The sequence below is a fragment of the Mustela nigripes genome, chromosome 5 (assembly GCF_022355385.1).
Source record: "Mustela nigripes isolate SB6536 chromosome 5, MUSNIG.SB6536, whole genome shotgun sequence".
Lineage (NCBI taxonomy): Eukaryota > Metazoa > Chordata > Mammalia > Carnivora > Mustelidae > Mustela > Mustela nigripes.
This window is the reverse complement of record NC_081561.1, coordinates 126,279,038-126,300,365: the sequence shown is the minus strand read 5'-3', so window position 1 is coordinate 126,300,365 and position 21,328 is coordinate 126,279,038. Positions and strand designations below refer to the sequence as shown.

General features: G+C 39.2%; 1 long non-coding RNA gene across 2 annotated transcripts in view; it reads right to left on the bottom strand.

Annotated features, from left to right (window-relative positions):
• Positions 1–21,328, bottom strand: part of LOC132017483 (uncharacterized) — a 64,683-nt gene that overhangs the window by 27,043 nt on the left and 16,312 nt on the right. The window contains exons 2-3 of one of the 2 annotated variants that reach the window (XR_009404292.1): positions 16,081–16,225; positions 14,786–15,246 (exon numbers count right to left, since the gene is read on the bottom strand). This is a non-coding gene — a long non-coding RNA (uncharacterized LOC132017483). Of the gene's footprint in view, positions 1–14,785; positions 15,247–16,080; positions 16,226–21,328 lie in introns of those variants that run through there. The other variant, XR_009404293.1, reaches the window with a different exon arrangement.

Here is a 21,328-nt window from a genome sequence, read left to right as displayed (position 1 = left end):
TTTACTTTGTGCTCTGTAGACAAAAGCTTGCTCTCTAGAAGAAGCTTCTTGGGCATTCTCAGGATTTGTGAATAAAGAGCTTAGTGCTTTGAATGGTTTCTTGGGACTCCATCATCCCTTTGGTGCAAATTTGAAAATTTACTTATACTATGTATTTTTTTGAGAGGGAGGGAGGGAGGGGAAGAAAGGAAAAGAGGGAGGGGAGAGAGAGAGAAAAAGAGAAGGAAAGAGAGAAGGGGTGAGGGGCAGAGGGAGAGAGAGTGAATCTTAAGCAGGCTCCACACTCAGCACAGAGCCTGAGGTGAGGCTCGATCTCACAACCCAGAGATCATGATCTGAGATCAAGAGTCGGGCGTTTAACTGACTGAGCCAAACAGGCACCCCTATATTATATCTAAATAAAAAGAAAAATGCATGCAAATTAGCATTTAGTGGAAAATATCAAGCCTGAATAAATCACATTCTATATCGTGTTATACTTTTTTGTACCTATATTGTGAAAATTTCCCGCTGTACATCAATGTCCTGTATAATAATCCTCTATGATTCCGTCACCTAACTCCAATAAGCATCACATTTTGCCTTCTTGTTTCCTATCTCCCTCTTGGATTGGCTAGGATATTTTAAAATGGATCCTAGGCATTAAATATCATTTCATCCCTAAATACTTCATCATACATCTCAAAAATGACATTCCATAGTCACAATGGCAATGTCACACCTAATGAAAAACAATTCTCTAATATAACATCTAGTCCATATTAAAATTTCTCCAATTGTCTTTTTTTTTTTTTTTTTTTTTTTTTTTTTTTTACAGTTAATTTGTTTGAATCAGGATCCAAATGAGGTACACTTGTATTTGGTTGTATGGGTCTTAAATCTTTTCTTTTTCTTTTTTTGTATGGCTCTTAAGTCTTAAAAAAATTGTTTTTGTTATGGCTTTAAGTATTTTAAGATCTTTTACTATAGTCTCTTTTTTCTCTCCCTTTTTCTTTTTACATGTTGCCCTGAGGAATGTTCCACATGCTGGATTTGCTTGTTTGTTTCTTCATGGTATCATTTAGCAGAGATTACATGTGTCAGTGAGCAGAGATTTGACTTGTTTTTCTTCCTCCTACATTTCCTGAAGACTAGCAGCAAGGTCTAAAGATTTGAATAAATCCAGGTTCTTCTGTGTTGTTTTGTTTTGTATTTGGGGGGTAAGTATACATCAGAGGTAATTTTCATATTGCACCCAAACAGGAGGTCCATAATGTCTCGTCCTGTTTTGGGTGAAACTCAGATTGATTAATCAGTGGGTTCAGATGATGTCTGCCCACTTCTTCATTATAAAGTTCCCATCACTCCCTGACCATTGTTTGAATCAGGTATTTCTTTAGGAGATAACATATCATCTTTTTCAAAGCAGATCTTCATTAACATTTCTTTTCACCAGTGACACTTATTGTGTAGAAGAGTAATAGAGAAGTCACACAGGGGATCACATAGTGACTTGGGGCCAATGCATAACCGAAATTCAAGTCTGCTGAATTTCTTGAGTTCAAATTCCTTTCTATGGCAGGAAACATGATAGGTGATAATGCTTCCTGGTATCTTGCCATTTGGAATCCAAAGGACTATTTTATTTTATTATTAAAAAAATTTTTTTAAAAATATTTTTACTTATTTATTTTGAGAGAGAGAGAGACAGAGAGACAGAATGAGAGAGAGCATGAGAGGGGAGGTCAGAGGGAGAAGCAGATTTCTCATGGAGCTGAGAGCCCAATGTAGGACTCGATCCCAGGACTCCGGGACCATGACCTGAGCCGAAGGCAGTTACTTAACCAACTGAGCCACCCAGGCACCCCAAAGGAATATTTTAAAACAGAGATCAAAGGTTCAAAGTCTTTTGACTTAAAAATCTTAATTAAGAATTAATCAGTTTGATTTGCTTGGTTACAAACATCTAAAAGTCCAAACCATCTTCATTTTTTAAAATTTTTTACTTTTTCAGTAGGCTCCATGCCGAACGTGGGGCTTGAACTCAAGACCCTGAGACTAAGAATCACATGCTCCACCAATTGAGCCTGCCAGGTGCCCCACATCTTCACCGTCTGAGCCAACTTTTCATTTGCATGACTTTGGCCAGATAAACCAAAGAGGACTGCTTCTCTCACTTAGAAATATTCCAGTCCCTAGCACTGGGCTGTTTACAGTAAGGGTTGTGTTCAGTTCAAAGTATCAGAAATGCCAATTTCAGGGGCTTAACCATTAGGATTTCATTTTTCACATAACAAGAGGACCTGAGGTTAGCAGTTGCTGGCTTTGCTTTAGTAGTTTGATGATGACATGCAGATGTTATGTCTTATCTTCGTCTTTTCCCTTTGGTCTCAAGATGGCTCCTGCATTTCCAGTGTTCATGTCTGCATTCAAGGCAGAAGAAGAGGGCTCAAGAAAAGGTTTATGTCAGGGCGCCTGGGTGGCTCAGTGGGTTAAGCCGCTGCCTTTGGCTCAGGTCATGATCTCAGGGTCCTGGGATCGAGTCCCGCATCGGGCTCTCTGCTCAGCGGGGAGCGTGCTTCCTCCTCTCCTCTTTCTGCCTGCCTCTCTGCCTACTTGTGATCTCTCTCTGTCAAATAAATAAATAAATAAATAAAACTCTAAAAAAAAAAAAAAAAAAAGGTTTATGTCAGCCACGTCTATCAATAAGGAAAACATATCCTTTATCCGAAGCCCGCTAGCAGCATTCTCTTGGGTCAGAACTGGGACATTATGGCATCCTGAATGACTAAAGATCTGGGAAAGCAGTATTTGGCTTTCAAACCTCTATAGTACAGATAGCAAAGGAGATGGGGGTTGGGCATAAATGAATTGTTAATCCACCTACACCAGCTCCATCCTTCTCTGCTCTCTCACACATCATCTTCCATACTTTCATAAAACCGAGTTCCTCATTCATTTTGAGGGACAAATGGTAAGGGGTAAGCATGTCCATAAACCCCTTTGACCAGAAGGGATGGTAATCAGACAAAGACTGGCTCCAACTTCCAGGAAGGAATGAGTACCTTGGGTGGTCACTAATGTTAATGAAGTTGAATTTTACTAATCTGTGAGTTCCACGGTTGGTATAAGGGTATTAGAGGATATACGGCTATTAAGTTGGGGTTGGAATGAGAGTGAGAAGTAGGGAAAAACCTGCAGGACACAAAATGTGAGCTAGGGTACTATGAGTCAGAAAGCAGCCCTGACATCAGGAGACTTCCACCACAGACAGATTTCTAGTTACCTCTCTCCAAAAATGTCTGCAGCACATGATTTGTCAATGCTTAAAAACTCCTTTAACAGTGGACAGAATCTGTATCATAGTAAGTGATAATATTAAAATTCAAATAGTTCTGGAAAAGCAACCTTAACTTACATTTTTTTCAAAATATTGAGGGCCTCAAGGAAAAATGATGTCTCTCTTAATTTTTTTTCTTACTTAATTTAAATAAAGTCCAGATTCTTCACCTCCAGGGGCCAAGAGTGAGAAATCAATCCTCTTATTTCCCAATAGCACAGCAGAGATCTGGTTAGAACATTAGAAAAGACTTTACTCAAGGCTGGATAGCAAAAGGGAAGGTAAAAAGGAAATAAGCACAGTTTCTGAGACACAGCTTGCCCCCATGATAAAGACTCATGTCACTGGTCAGAAAACTCAGGAAAAGAGATCTTTTGAAGGTTATCCTCACTCCACATGGTGGATGCCATTTTGACCTCCATGAGCCAAGCATGCACTTAGTGCTATTTAAAGACCTAGGAAACTACACTGAGAAGAGGGGCTGGGTCTCCCTCCTCAGATTCTGACCAGAATCCTAGTTTCCTGTCTGAACTCTCACACTCACTCAAATGACTCATCTCCTAAATGATCTCCCTCTCCAGGTGAGAAATGTATTCGTAAGATTGGGCTCTCACCCTAACCTTTGCAGACCCCAGCAGGATATTTACAGTAGAATAGAAGATATCAGCCCCACAGCACCAACATTCCTACATACAGAACTGAGAAACAGAATCATGGCGGAGGTAGAGTGGAAACGTATGCCCACAGAAGGGCCAGTACTAGCTCCTCTGAATGGAGAATTATCTAAAGAAGCTAGGGGGAACTCCAAAATGTGGAAATGAGCAGAAGAATAAGCCTAGGGTCAGAAAAATATAGCTTGTGTTTTCCAATCAGGTAGTAAGAAGTGTATCACAATAATGGTCACAGTCACCACTTCTTCATCAGAGCTCCAGGCCCTCTGAAAGACACCATGGAATATTTCATGTTGCCCCTAGAACTGGTCCTGGGGCCATCCTGGAGTTTTGAGTCTTTCCCTCTGATGCACTCTGGCAATGTATCCCAAGATCTCGTGCCAGTCTCCACTACTAGCCTCCGTACCAGACTGGCTGTGCAAGGTCCCTGGTGCCATCATTAGGACATATTCCTGGCCCATCTGTCACTGGCAAGTCCCTGATGCTGCCTGTAGAGTCACTGATGTCTGTGTCTCAGGGGACTCATGCCCTTAACTTCTCAAAGACAGCATAACTTCAAAAACAAAACTACAGGGCACCTGGGTGGCTCAGTCAGTTGAGCATCTCAGGTCATGATCTCAGGGTCCTGGGATTGAGTCGCTTGTTGGGCTCCCTGCTCCTCAAGGAGTCTGCTTCCTTTCTGTTCCTCCCCCCACTTATTTCTCTCACTCTCTCTCAAATAAATAAAATATTTAAAAAACCCTTTAAAAACAAAACTATATCTTTTAGTTTTTTCTGGTTTCGTTCTTCTTTTTTTTTTTTTTAAGATTTTATTTATTTATTTGACAGAGAGAGATGACAAGCAGGCAGAGAGGCAGGCAGAGAGAGGAGGAAGCAGGCTCCCTGCCGAGCAGAGAGTCGGATGTGGGGCTCAATCCCAGGACCCTGAGATCATGACCTGAGCTGAAGGCAGCAGCTTAACCCACTGAGCCACCCAGGCGCCCCTCTGGTTTAGTTCTTGCAGCCCTTTTGCTCCAAAGATGAGGAGTGTAAGGGGTTGGACTAGGCAAGGGAGTCCACTCTAAACGCACTCATGGTGCACTCCATCAAATCTTTTCACACAGAAAGTACTGACAATTATAAAAGCTTTACTATATGTTGTATAATCCAGCCTGAATAAAAATACTGTGAGACTTGTGATGCCTGGGTGGCTCATTTCATGGAGCATCCAATTCTTTTTTTTTTTTTTTAAAAGACTTTATTTATTTATTTGACAGAGAGACAGTGAGAGAGGGAACACAAGTACGGGGAGTGGAAGAGGGAGAAGCAGGATTCCCACCAAGCAGAGAGCCCGATGCAGGGCTCGATCCCAGGATTCTGGGATCATGACCTGAGCCGAAGGCAGACACTTAATGACTGAGCCATCCAGGCGCCTCTGAGCATGCAACTCTTGATTTTGGCTCCCGTCATGATCTCAGGGTCATGGGATCGAGCCCCACTATGATGGGCTCCATGCTCAGTGGGGAGTCTGCTTGAGATTCACTTTCTCCCTTTCCCCCGCTGCTTGTATTTTCTCTCTCTCCAGAAATAAAACCTTTAAAAATTATCTATCTATCTATCTATCTATCTATTTATTTATTTATTTATTTGCTAGAGAAAGAGAGAGAGAGAGCAGGAGCAGGGCTGAAGGAGAAAGAGACTCCCTGCTGAGCTGGGAGCTTGACATGGGGCTCCTGGGATCATGACCTGAGCTGAAATGCAGATTTTTGACTGAGCCACCCAGGTACCCCGGGACTAGTGCTCTTAAAAAAAGTCCCAAAGAGCTCCCTAGCCCCTTTCATCATGTTAGGATACAAGGAGTCTGTGACTGAGAAGAGGGCCCTCACTTGACCATGCTGGAACCCTAACTGGGACTTCCAGGTTTCTGTTGCTGATAAACTGCCCAACCTGTGGTATTTTGTTAGAGCGGCCTGAATGGACTAAGACAGTAAAACAACTGGTTTCTGCATTAACTCTGAGCAATCTCAACAGTGTGTGAAAATATAGCCCATAATCTTTAGGCCTACAGGTTATCGGCTCTTCAAATAAATCCAAGTAGAAATAATCTATTCTGTCCTCTTTGTTTATAAGCAAGGAACCTGAGACAAAGAGAAATTAAGCAACTTGTTTGTGATCTCACCACGAATCAGCAGCAGACCCAAAAACAGAACCCAGGTAACCTCAGTCCGAGAGTGCTATTCACAACACCAAGCTACATATGTGAGCAAAAAAGAAGAATATCAGAAGCTAAAGAATGTTTTTTCTCACTTAATGGTCATAATTTCATTTGCCCATGAAATGATACTATGAAGTTTATTTAATAAAGTAGATTTAGATAATATTAAGAAATACTTGTTAATTTTGTTAACTGTGAGAAAGACATTGAGGTCATAAAAATGGTCCTTAATTTTTAGGGATGTACACTGCAGGAAAATATATGAAGCAAATATGGCCAAATATTAGCAACTGTAATATATAAGTGATAGATATATGGGTGTTCATTATATTATTTTCCCTAGCCCTTGTTTTATTTTTAAAAATTTATTTTAAAAATTTTATTTATTTATTATTTATTTATTTATTTTAGAGAGAGAAAGCAGGGGAAGCATCCACCATAGTATCTACCATAGTAGAGAGAGAGTCTTCAACCCACTGAGCCACCCAGGCACCCCTCTCTGTCATGTTTCTGACCTTAGCAAAAAAGTTTTTCCCCATTGAGAATGACATCCTCTGTGGGCTTTTTGTATATGGCTTTTATGATATGGGGTATGTTCTATCCCTACACTGTGGAGAGTTTTAATTAAGAAAGGATGTTGTATTTTGTCAAATGCTTTTCTGTATCTATTGAGAGGATGGCATGGTTCTTATCCTTTCTTTTATTAATGTGGTGTATCATATTGATTGATTTGCAGATGTTGAACCACCCTTGTAGCCCAGGAATAAATCTCACTCTGTCCTGGTGAATAATCCTTTGTATTGTTGGATTCTATTGGCTAGTATTTTGGATTTTTTGCATCCATGTTCATTGGGGATATTGGCCTGTAATTCTCTTTTTTTGGTGGGGTCTTTATCTGGTTTTGGGATCAAGGTAATGCTAGTCTTATAGAATGAGTTTGGAAGTTTTTCTTCCATTTCTATTTTTGAAACAGCTACAGAAGAATAAGTATTAATGCTTCTTTAAATGTTTGGTAGAATTCCACTAGAAGGCCATCTGGTCCTAGACTCCTAAGATTACTGACGAAGACAGTAATCTTAAAGGCACAGCTAGCTTTCATGGAATAACAGTAACAAACAGGACTCATGAAGGTGGGAACATAGGTCCAGAACTGAGAGTTTATATGCAAGGACACTGGATGCTGGATGAGGGCAAGCCTCTCCACATGGGATCCTAGCTACATGACAGTTACATCACAGTATAACAGAAAGGAACTCATGCTCTTTGCTGGTCATTTACTCTCAAAAGGAGGAGAAGAGCTGAGCCAAATATTCTTAGTTCTTAGAAGAATTCAGAATCCTTCTAAAATTTACCAATCAAATAAGTCTCTTTCCTTGTCTTGCAGTGCAGTAAGGGGTAGACAGAGTTCAGAAGTATTACACTGAGTTCTTTCAACGTGTTAGGAAATTTGGGGACTGGAGAATTTATTTGAAAAAAAGAAAAACTGAAAATAAATGAACTAAACATTCAATTCTAGAAACTACAAAAATCCATGGGAAGTAGAGTAAAAGGAACAAATATAAAATCAGAAATTAATATGAAAACAGAAAAATAAAAGAGATGATCAATAACACCATTGATCTTTTCTTTGAAAAGAACAATAACATAGACCCATCTTTCACAATGTAATTAATAAGAGAATGGCATTAAATGAACAATACTTTGAAATTTTAAAGGGCAACATTACTACAGAAGTTGTAAATATTTAAAAATCAGGATCATTTTATTAATTGTGCCAGTATGTTTGAAAACAGAATAGCCAATTTTCTTGAAAAAAAAAATCACAAACTTATTTAAGAAGAAACAGAAAAACTACCTAGAAAAATAACTGTTAAGAAAATTTTATTGGCATGGTGTAGCAGCCACTCTGGAAAACAGTATAGAGGTTCCGCAAAAAGTTAAAAATAGGTCCAGTAATTGCATGGCTAGGTATTTATCCAAAGGATACAAAAATAGATTCAAGGGGGCACACGCACCCCAATGTTTATAGCAGCACTATCAATAATAGTCAGATTATGGAAAGAGCCCAAATGTCCACTGACTAATGAATGAATAAGGAAGACTTTAGGGCACCTTCATGACTCAGTGGGTTAAGCCACTGCCTTAGGCTCAGGTCATGATCCCGAGGTCCTGGGATCCAGTCCCGCATCGGGCTCTCTGCTTCAGCGGGGAGCCTGCTTCTGCCTCTCCCTCTCTGCCTACTAGTGCTCTCTTGTCTGTCAAACAAATAAACAAAATCTTTAAAGAAATAAAAAAAAGACTTTATACATACATACATATATATATATATATATATATATATATATAATGGAATATTACTCAGCCATCAAAAAGAACAAAATCTTGCCATTTGTAACAACATGGATGGAGCTAGACAGTATTATGCTGAGTGAAATAAGTCAGTCAGACAAAGACAAATACCATATGATTTCACTCATATGTGGAATTTTGTTTTAAGATTTTTGTTTGTTTGTTTGAGAGAGAGAGAGAAAATGAGAGAAAGCGAGCATGAGATGGGGAAGGTCAGAGCGAGAAGCAGACCCCCTGCCAAGCAGGGAACCCAATGTAGGACTGGATCCTGGGACTCCAGGACCATGACCCGAGCTGAAGGCAGTCACTCAACCAACTGAGCCACCCTGGCGATCTCATATGTGGAATTTAAGAACAAAACAGACAAACACAGGAGTAGGGGCAGAAAAATAAAATAAGATAAAAACAGAGAAGGAGGCAAACCATAAGAGACTCTTAATACAGAGAACAAGCTGAGGTTGCTGGAAGGAACGTGGGTGGGTGGAGAAGGGCTAAATCGGTAATGGGCATTGAGCAGGGCACGTGTTGTGATGAGCATTGGATATTATATGTAAGTGATGAATCACTAAATTCTACTCTTGAAACCAACACTACACTGTATTTTAGCTAACTTGAACTTAAATAAAATTTTGGAAGAAAATAAACAAACATTGGATGAAAAGTACTTTACAGAAGATGTGGTTAATAATATAAAAAATAAAAATAATAATTATGTTAAAAAAAGAAATTTTTATTGGCATAATAAAACTCTTACTGTGGTAAAACTCTAATAAAAACTCTGGTATCATGAAAGGTACTAGGCTGTTTTAAAATCATGTACTCAGGATTTGTCTTAATCAGATATGGTAAGATATGAAGACAGAGAAATTACTGTCACAAAGGAAGAAAGGTTTTTTATAATTATAGATCCATTAAAAAGGAAGCATGGCACACCACACAGGTGGACCACACAGGAAAGCACCGGGGATAATCAAGAGGCAGAAGGAGCAAAGGGGAAAGCAAGCATGGGCCAGAAGGAATGGATGAGGCACCGTAGGCAAACTGAGCACATTCAGGATTGCATAGTTTGAATAATTTTTGCAGGTTCTGGGATTTAAGGGGCAGTCTATATTGTCCAGTGGTAAAGTGATTTATGGAAGGGGGTTAATATCCCTGCAGGCACCTCATAAAAGGAGGGGGTTAAAGACTCCTGATTGTTTGGTTTGCTTATCAAAAACACGTTCAAAGGGAAATTGTTGGCTATCTCTAGGAATTAGCTAACCCTGGTAGGGGCAGTCCCTCCCCAGGTTTGTAGGCCCCAAGATAACTCAGCATCATAAAATAGAGAAAATGAAACACATGGTTAATACACAGGCCAGGTCAGTTTTACCAATGAAGAAAGAAAAGTTCTATCTTTATGAATTGTCCTAGAGAATAGGAAAGAGGGAAAACTATCAAACTCTTTCTCTGAGGCTAGACTAACCTGGACACCCCAAGCAGAGTAGAGGAAAATAAAATTTTAGGTAATTTCACTTGTGAACACAAATGCAAAATATTACATAAAACATTAGAAAAGTGAATCTAGGGGCGCCTGGGTGACTCAGTGGATTAAGTCGCTGCCTTCGGCTCAAGTCATGATCTCAGGGTCCTGGGATCGAGTCCCGCATCGGGCTTCTCTGCTCAGCAGGGAGCCTGCTTCCCCCTCTCTCTCTCTGCCTGCCTCTCCGACTACTTGTGATTTCTCTGTCAAATAAATAAATAAAATCTTTAAAAAAAAAAGAAAAGTGAATCTAACATTGTATAAAAATGATCAAATAGGATTTATAAGAAGGCAAAATAACTTTAGAAAACTATTAATTCAATTCAACATATTAACCTATTAAAGAAGAAATATCATGATTAGCTCAAAGGATACATTTAAAAGCATTTGGTAAAATGCAATCTTCATTCATGGTTCCCCACATTTTTCATTGATTAAAAAAAGTTTTTTAGGGGCACCTGGGTGGCTCAATTGGTTAAGCAGCTGCCTTCAGCTCAGGTCATGATCCTGGAGTCCTGGGATCAAGCCCCACGTTGGGCTCCCTGATCAGTGGGGAGTCTGCTTCTCCCTCTCCCTCTGCTCCCTGCTTGTGCTTTCTCTATCTCAAATAAATTAATAAAGTCTTATTTTTAATTAATTCTTTTAAGTTTTGAAATTCCAGTTAGTTAACATACAGTGTAATATTAGTTTCAGGTGTACAGTAGAGGGATTCAACACTTGCATACAACACCCTGTGCTCATCACAGCATATGCGTTCTTTAGTCCCCATCACTTATTTAACCCATCCTCCGTCCCCTCTCCACTCTGGTAACCATCAGTTTGTTCTCTATAATTGAGAGTCTATTTCTTGGTTTGCTTCTCTTTTTTTTCCCCCCTTTGCTCATTTGTTTCTTAAATTCCACTAGTGAAATCATATGGTATTATCTTTCTCTGACTTATTTTACTTAGCATTATACTCTCTAGCTCCATCTATGTTGTTGTAAATGGAAGATTTCATTCTTTTTGATGGCTGAGTAATATTCCTTGGGGTGTGTGTGTGTGTGTGCGTGTGTGTGCGTGCGCATGCGCGCGCGCACACACACACACACACACACACACTTCTTTATCCACTCAGCAATCAATGGACTCTTGGGCTGTTTGTATAGTTTGGCTATTGTAGATAATGTTGCTATAAACATTGGGATGCATAAATCCGTTTGAATTAGTACTTTTGTATTCTTTGGGTAACCACCTACTGGCACAATTGCAGGATCATAAGGTAGTTCTGTTTTTAATTTTTTGAGGAACCTCCATACTATTTCCCAGCATGCCTGCACCAGTTTACATTCTCACCAACAGTGCAAGAAGATTCTTCTTTTTCCACATCCTCACTAATACCTGTTGTTTCTTGTGTTGCTGATTTTAGCTATTCTGACAGGTGTGAGGTGATATATCTCACTGTAGCTTTGATTTGTATTTCCATGATGATCAGTGATGTTGAGCATCTTTTCATGTGTCTCTTGGCCACCTGTATGCCTTCTTTGAGAAAGATATTCATGTCTTCTGCCCATTTTTAAATTGGATTGTTCATTTCTTGGATGTTGAGTTTCGTAAGTTCTTCATATATTTTGGATAGTAAACTTTTATCAGATATGTCATTTGCAAATATCTTCCCCCATTCTGTAGGTTCTGTTGATTCTTTTAGTTCTGTTGATTGTTTCCTTCACTGTGCAGAAGCAGCTATTTATTTGGATGAAGCCCCAAAAGTTTATTTTTGCTTCTATTTCCCTTGTCTCAGAACACATAACTGGAAAGAAGTTGCTATGATTGATATCAAAGAGGTTATTGGCTATGTTCTCCTCTATGATTTTTATGGTTTCGTGTCTCCCATCTAGGTCTTTGATCTATTTTGAATTTGAGAGCTTTTCCTCTATGGTTAGGAACAAGACAGTTATGTCCACTCTCACCACTGTTATTTAGCATAGTACTGGAAGTCCTCGCCACAGCAATCAGACAACAAAAGGAAATAAAAGGCATCCAAATTGGCAAGGAAGAAGTAATACTATCACTATTTGCACATGACGTGATACTATATATAGAAAATCTCAAAGACTCAGCAAAAAAAAAAAAATTGCTAGAACTGATACACAAATTTAGTAAAGTTGCAGGATACAAAATCAACATACAGAAATCTTTACATTTATATACACCAATAATGAAACAGCAGAAAGAGAAATCAAGGAATCAATCCCATTTACAATTGCACTAAGAACAGTAAGATACCTAGAAATAAACCTAACCAAAGAGGTGAAAGGCCTATACTCTGAAAACTATAAAATACTGATGAAAGAAATTGAAGAAGACACACACACACACACACACACACACACACACACACACACAAATGGAAAGACATTCCATGCTCATGGATTGGAAGAACAAATATTGTTAAAATGTCCATACTACCCAAGAAATCTACATATTGAATGCAATCCCTATCAAAATATCAACAGCATTTTTCACAGAGCTAGAACAAAAATCCTAAAATTTGTATGGAACCACAAAGGGTCCTAATAGTCAAAGCACCTTGGAAAAGCAAAGCAAAGCTGGAGGCATTACAATTCTGGACTTCAAGTTATTTTACAAAGTTGTAATGATCAAAACAGTATGTATTAGCACAAATACAGAGACATAGAACAATGGAACAGAACAGAAAATCCAGATGTGAACCCACAAATCAATGAATCTTCGACAAAACAGGAAAGAATATCCAACAGGAAAAAGAGTCTCTTTAAGAAATGGTGCTGGGGGGGCACCTGGGTGGCTCAGTGGGTTAAAGCCTCTGCCTTCAGCTCAGGTCATGATCTCAGGGTCCTGGGATCGAGCCCCACGTCAGGCTCTCTGCTCAGCAGGGAGCCTGCTTCCTCCCCTCTCTCTCTGCCTCTCTGCCTACTTGTGATCTCTGTCTGTCTGTCAAATAAATAAATAATCAAAAAAAAATAAAGAAATGGTGCTGGGAAAACTGGACAGCAACATGCAAAAGAATGAAATTGGACCACCTTCTTACACCATACACAAAAATAAATTCAAAATGGATTAAAGACCTAAATGTGATCCATTCATGAGTTTTAAAAGCCTCTTAGCAAAATAGTAATAAAGAGAATTTCCCTAGCCTGATTATTTGATATCTGCTATAAACAAACAAACACCATGCTGAGTGATGAAACTTCAAAAACATTTCTTTCTTTTTTTTTAAAATAAGTAATCTTCATACCCAAAGTGGGGTTCTGACTCATGACTCCTAGATCAAGAGTCACATGCTCTACTGACTAAGCTAGCCAGGTCCCCGGAAACACTCCTTTTAAAGTTAGGAGCAAGGCAATACTAAATACTACCATTCCTACTTAAAAGAAATATATATCTTATTTTATTTTTCTGAAATAGAGCAAGAGAGAGCACAAGCTGGGGGGCAGAGAAAGAGGGAGAAGCAGGCTCCCCACTGAGCACAGAGCCTGACAGGGGGCTCAATCCCAAGCCCCTGGGATTATGACCTGAGCCAAAGGCAGACGCTCATCCAACTGAACCATCCAGGTGCCCCCAACTCATACTTTTTAACACTGTATTGGAGATCCTTGACAACCCACTGAGATTTAAAAAAAAAAAAAAAAAAAGAAGAAGAAGAAAAGTTCAAAGACCCTGGATATATCCCTTAGAGTTCTTAATTAAGAGCAACAGATGCTGACTCTGGTTGACTAAGCAGAAAGAATTTATTACCAGAATATTTGACAGCTCACAGAATCATTGGGATAGCTGAGAAACTAGGCTTTAGAGTTTCCAGAAGTGCCTATACCGTGCTGTAGGAATGTCTGACAAGGAATCCTTTGCTGCCACCACTGCGGCCCATACATTATGGATAGACCATTATCACTTCTGCTCCTGCAACTTGACTTCAACTGCTACCCCTCCTAACACTGATGTCAGCTCTGCTCCATCACTGCTCTTACTGTCACTGCTGTCACCACTACAGTATCAGTAATTGCTTGTTCCTCAGTTGCAAGGAAGGCTGGGAAAGAAGTTTGGAATATTTTAAGCTCCTAAAGAGGGAGCAGTCTTTGTCCTACAACCAGACTCATAAAGTGGGAAATTCCTCAAACACAGAAAGGAGGTTAGATGCTGGGTGGTCAAAACAAAGGATAAATGTCCACTCAGGAAAAGAAAAAATAAAGTGTTATTTGCAGATGCTATAATAATCTACACGAAAAATCCAAGGTAATTCATAGTCAAACTTGTGAAATTAGTGAAGAAGTTTAATTTCCTGATATAATACGAACACAAAAATCAATGACATTTCTATAAATCAGTGTTATATAACAATTAAAAAACTAGCTGATAAAGGAGACCATTCACTATAGTAAATATATGATAAGGTACTGGGAATAAATCTAACAAAAGATGTATATATATATATATATATTTTTAAAGATTTTATTTATTTATTTGACAGAGAGATCACAAGTAGGCAGAGAGGCAGGCAGAGGGGGTGGGGGCTGAGTAGAGAGCCCGATGTGGGGCTCGATCCAAGGACCCTGGGATCATGATCTCAGCCAAAGGCAGAGGCCCTAACCCACTGAACTACCCAGGTGCCCCAATGTATATGTTCTTTAAGAGAAAATTGTAAAATACTATGAAGAACATAAGGACTTTTTTTTTTTAAATAGAGGTACATGGGGTACCTGGGTGGCTTAGTCCTTAAACCTCTTAGTCCTTAAACGTCAGGTCATGATCTATAGTTCTGGGATCAAGTCCTTCACCAGGCCTTCTGTTCAGTGGGAGGCCTGATACTCCCTCTCCCACTCCCCCTGCTTGTGTTCCTCTCTTGTTTCTCTCTCTGGCAAATAAGAATGAGCAATAAATAATGTTGGAACAATTCACTTTCTACATAAAAAAATAAAATTAAGATCTCAACTTTGCAGACAACACAAAGGCAAATTTCAGATAGATTAAAGCTTGAAGTGTATAAAACCCAAAACTTTTTTTTTTTTTTTAAGATTTTATTCATTTAGGGGCGCCTGGATGGCTCAGTGGGTTAAAGCCTCTGTCTTCAGCTCAGGTCATGATCCCAGTGTCTTTGGAGAGAGCCCCGCGTTGGGCTCTCTGCTCAGTGGGGAGCCTGCTTCCTCCCCTCTCTGCTTGCTTCTCTGCCTCCTTGTGATGTCTGTCAAAAAAAATAAATAAAATCTTAAAAAAAAACATTTTATTTATTTGATACACACACACAGAGCACACATGAGAGTGCGAGAGCATGAGGGAGCACAAGCAGGGGAAGAGCAGAAGGAGAGAGAGAGAAGCAGACTCCCTGCTGAGCAGGAAGACCAATGTGGGGCTGGATCCCAGGATCATGACCTGAACCAAAGATAGATTTTATTTTTAAGATTATTTATTTATTTACTTATTTGAGAGAGAGTGAGAGAGGGAGAAGCAGATTCCCCATGGAGTTGGGAGCCTGATGCGGGACTCGATTCTGGGGCTCCGGGATCATGACCTGAGCTGAAGGCAGTCATTTACCCAACTGAGCCACCCAGGTGCCCAGATTTTTTTTTTAAGTAATTATTTACTATTTTATTTATTTTTTAAAAAGATTTTATTATTATCATTATTATTATTATTATTTTTTTATTTGACAGAGAGATCACAAGTAGACAGAGAGGCACGCAGAGTGAGAGGGAGAAGCAGGCTCCACAAGGAGCTGAGAGCCCGATGCGGGACTCGATCCCTGGACCCTGGGGTCATGACCTGAGCTGAAAGCAGAGGCTTAACCGTCTGAGACACCCAGGCGCCCTCATTGTCACTTCATTAGTAACCCCAAAAACAAACAAAAAAGGAAACAAATGTCCATTAATAGGAAAATGAATGAGAAGAATTTTAGGTAAATATGGTAATCTATAGATTGAGTACTGAATAGTGGTTAAAAAATACTAAATAGACTCTAAACAGAACAACATGAATTGATGTCAAAAATACAATATTGAAGGGCACCTGGGTGACTCACTTGTTAAGTGTCTGCCTTCGGCTCAGGTCATGATCCCAGAGTCCTGGGATGGAGCCCTGCATCAGGCTTCCTGCTCAGTGGGAAGCCTGCTTCTCTCTCTCTCCCACTCCTCCTGCTTGTGTTTCCCCTCTTGCTGTGTCTCTCTCTGTCAAATAAATAAAATCTTTTAAAAAAACCCCACAATATTGAGAGAAAAAAGGTAATAATATACACATGAAATCATTTTTATAAATTGAAAACATATGAAACATTGTACATTCTTTTGTTTATAAAGTGTTCATTTATAGATATGCATAGAAAAGTATAAAATAATTAGCTAGAAAGACACATACTTTGGTAGCCAACCCAGAAGATGATCCCCAATGAATCCTGCCCTTGTATAATCCCCTCCCCTTGAGTATGACCAGGGCTTAGTGATTTGCTTGCAATAAATAGAAGTTATGGTGTCACTTTCAAGATTAGGTATAAAAAAAGCTCTGACTTCTCTTCTTGGCTTTGGTTCTTCTAGCTCTGATGAGACAAGTTGCATGTTGTGAGTTGCTCTGTGGAAAAGTCCATGTACCAAGGAACCGAGGGCAGCCTTTAGCTAAGAGCCAAGAAGAAACTAAAGCCCTCAGTCTGACAATCTTCAAGGAACTAAATCCTGCCCACACCCACTGAGTGAACTTAGAAGTGGATTCTGCCTCAGTTGAATCTGTAGACCCAGATAACACCTTGATTGCAACCTTGTGAGAGATCCTGAGCCAGAGGATCCAGGTAAAGCACAAGGATTCCTGATCCACAGAAACTGTAAGAAAATAAATGTTTTAAGCCATTAAGTTTAGGGGTAATTCATTATGCATTGATAGATACTAATAAAACCCATTATGAGGGTCATAGTCTGGATTGGAGAGGGAGTAGGAGGGAATGGGATTAGAGGAAAAATGAAGGGGAATTTAAAAAATACTTTTATAGAAATGACTTTCAGACAATTATCATATGATCTCTCTGATATGAGGAATTTGAGAGGCAAGGCTGGGGGTTGTGCGGAATAGGGAAGGAAAAAATGAAACAAGATGGGATCGGGAGAGAGACAAACCAGAAGAGACTCTTAATCTCACACAAAAAAACTGAGGGTTGCTGGGGAGTGAGGGAGTAGGGATAGAGTGGTTGGCTTACGGACATTGGGGAGGCTATGTGCTACGGTGAGTGCTGTGAAATGTGTAAGCCTGATGATTCACGGACCTGTACCCCTGGGGCAAATAATACATTATATGTGAATTTTAAAAATGACTTTCAAAAAACATGACAAAATGTTAATAATTGTTAAAATCTGGGTTCTGGGAACATGGGTATTTATTTGGTATATTATCATATATGCTTTTCCATATTTTCTTTATTTTTCAAAAAGAGAGAATAAATTCCCAATTCCAGACTATTAGAAAAACCTAGGACTGAGATCTTATCTTCTAGCCCTCTAGATATGAGAAATACATCTTTTGTTTTCAGTTTCATGTAGTTGGAGACTTTCTTGGTATACTCTTCAAGTTATGAGTTCATTTGTTCTCTATAGAACTAGTTAAAAGTGAATTTTATTTTTGTTTTTGTTTTTTAAAAGATTTTATTTATTTATTTGACAGACAGATATCACAAGTAGGCAGAGAGGCAGGCAGAGAGAGAGGAAGGGAAGCAGGCTCCCCGCTGAGCAGAGAGCACGATGCGGGGCTCGATCCTAGGACCTTGGGATCATGACCTGAGCCAAAGGCAGAGGCTTTAACCCACTGAGCCACCCAGGCGCCCCTAAAAGTGAATTTTAACCAAATGTATGAGGAGTAGTGAGTAGGTGGCAAATGTAATAAAAATGATATATCCAATAATTTAAGTTGCTACTTTATCATATGCCAATTTAAAAATATATCCTGAAATATACATTTTACTTGTTTGTTTGCTTTTTTATTAAAGATTTTCTTTATTTACTTGAGAGAGAGAGAGAGAGAGAGAGCATGAGAGGGGAGAGGTCAGAGGGAGAAGACTGCCCTCCAAGCAGGGAGCCTTATGTGGGACTCAGTCCCATGACTCCAGGATCATGACCTGAGCTGAGGACAGTTGCTTAACCAACTGAGCCACCCAGGCGCCCCTGAAATAAACATTTTTGAAGTTGATTTTATCGTAAAGTCAAAAGAAGGAAGGACCAAAAAATGTAAGTAGTCCAATGGTACTTTCAGGACTTTTGTTGAATTGGGGGATAATTGTTACATTTGTCTCATTACTCCTTTTTGGTATGTGCTGGGGTAATTTATATTTTCAACTTAACGTAATATAATTTTTGAAAACAAATTAGTTTCTCTTCCATTTTTAATTCTTCCTGTCCATAGAGTCTTCATTCCTAAAATCTGGTGCTTCTGAATTTAGAATTCACCAGAATTTATTCTGATGACCTACTATAACTAAACATATACATTTAAATCACTTGGATCTATCAAAAATATCACTTATTATAATTTAATAATTATGAAACCTCAAATGTTAGACTTTATTTTTAAGGTTCATTTCCACATTTTGTTCCTTTTCTTTGGATTAGCCAGCCATTTTATGAAGGCCATCTTGACCTCCTCTTACATAAAATCCAGTATATTAGTGTTTCTTTCATTTCATAATGAATGGTACAATTGAGATTTAATTAGAAGCACACTAGGAGGGGCCCCCAGGTGGCACAGTCAGTTGAGTGTGGACTCTTGTCAAGTCATGATATCAGCGTGGTTGGGTGGTTGGATCGATGCCCTGTGTTAGGCTCCATGCTCATGGGCGGGGGTGGGGGGTGGTGGTGGTGATATCTGCTTAAAACTCTCTCTCCCTCTTCCTTTGCCCCTCCCCCTCCCTAAAATATATAAAAATAAATCCCTGGGGGGAAAAAGGAAGTACACATACACACACACACAGGGTACTGGAAGTTACTCTGAACCTGTAAATGAAATGTTACACTTTTAATTGCTCAGGTTGCTCAGGTACAACCTAACTCTCTAAAAAGCTGCCTCCCAGGGGCACCTGGGTGGCTCAGTTGGTTGAGCAGCTGCCTTCGGTTCAGGTCATGATCCTGGAGTCCCAGGATCGAGTCCCACATCTGGCTCCCTGCTTGGCAGGGAGTCTGCTTCTCCCTCTGACCTTTCCCCTCTCATGGTCTCTCTCTCTCTCTCTCAAATAAATAAATAAAATCTTTTTTTAAAAAAAAGCTGCCTCCTGTAAACTTAGAGAAGGAGAGATGGAGCTCTTTAAAATAGCATGGTTGCTGGGATGGCTGGGTGGCTCAGTTGGTTAAACCATCTGCCTTCAGCTCAGGTAGTAATCCCAGTCCTGCATCAGGGTCCTTGCTCAGCAGGGATCCTGCTTCTCTCTCTGCCTGCTGGTCCCCCTGCTTGTGCTAGTTCTCTCTCTCAATCTGAAAAATAAATAAATAAAATCTTAAAAAAAAAAATCCATGATTGCCTGATACATTGAATTCCTCCCTTGTCATGTGTTCAAAAAAGCTCATTTTATCTAAAGAAGAAAAACTCACAGAAGCTTTAAGAAAGAAAACAGGAGTTTTCACATTTCCTTTACAAAGAACATGCTGTCCAAGTATTTAAGGGTTAGAAAATCTTAGTCATTAATGCATGTCCTACTTACTCTTCCCTTTTCATAGCCTTACAAAGAAGCACATTTGAGAAGTGATTAGTCCATCACAAAATATGAATCAATTCTGAATCTGTAGCTTTATAATTTATTATAGAAATACAGTTCATATACATTACTTTAGTTTCAGATGTACATCATGATTCAGTAAGTCTATACCTTATGCTATGCTCACCGCAAGTGTAGCTACCATCTGTCACCATAAAATGCTATTAGAATATCGTTGACTTTATTCCCCATGCTGTTACCTTTTAACCCCGTGACTTGTTCATTCCATAACTGGAAGCCTGTATCTCCCACTCCCCTTCATCTATTTTGCCCATCCCCCCCACAATCATCAGTTTGTTCTCCATATTTATTGGTTTGTTTCTGTGTAGCTTTATATTTAAAACAATGATTATAAAACTAATACTTCCTATTAGAATTTGTGACTTCATTATTACTTCTAAATTTAAATTTTTTTTTTCAAACTTAGATATATCATTTCCAAGACTGAAGTAGAGGGTACATTTATTTTTCTGTTTTTCAAATTTAAATTCAATTAATCAATATACAATGTATAATTAGTTTCAGAGGTAAAGTTCAGTGAGTGACCTGTCAGTCTTAAATTAACACCCAGTGCTCATTACATCCTGTGCCCTCCTTAACATCCATCACCAGCTACCCCAATCCCACCCCCTCCCCTCCAGCAATGCTCAGTTTTTTTCCTATGATTAAGAGTTGCTTATGGTTTATCTCTAGAGGGTACATTTAAAGATGAAATTGCAGTTGTGGGCTTTCTTATTTGAACTTGGATTTGAACTCGAACAATGTGGGAGTTATATACAGCAAGGTCCGACCCTTGTGCAGTGGAAAACCTGTGTATAACTTTTGACTCCCCCGGAGTTTAACTACTCATAGCCTACTTTTTTTTTTTTTTTAAGATTTTATTTATTTGACAGAGCTCACAAGTAGGCAGAGAAGGAGGCAGAGAGAAAGAGGAAGAAGCAGGCTCCCCACCGAGCAGAGAGCCCGATGTGGGGCTTGATCCCAGGATCCTGAGATCATGACCCAAGCCCAAGGCAGAGATCCAACGCACTGAGCCACCCAGGCGCCCCTACTCATAGCCTACTATTAACTGTGAAACCTTACCAATAATATAAACAGTTGATTAATACATATTTTGTATATTATATATATTATATACTGTATTATTGTGATAAAGCTAAAGAAAAAGAAAATGTTATTAAGAAAGTCATAAGAAGAAATACATTTACACAACTGTATTGTCTTTATTGAAATAAATCCATGTATAATTGGACCTGTACAGTTTAAACCCGAGATGTTCAAGGATCTACTGTAAATATTTTTCTGAAAGGCAGAATGGAATAATGGAACAGCAACTTGGTGCAGAGGTTTGAGCTTTGGCGAGTTGAGAAAAGTGTTTAAGCTGTTGAAAATGATCCACTGACGTATCATGATAGGAAGACGAGTGGCTTTGCTGCAAAGTGGATTTCAGGCAATTATGTGTACAGCTGCTTAGGGAATCAAAGATTTCTAACAATTTGGACTACAAGTAGAGAGTAAGTATCTTAGAAACCTTTCCTATCCATCTTGTTCT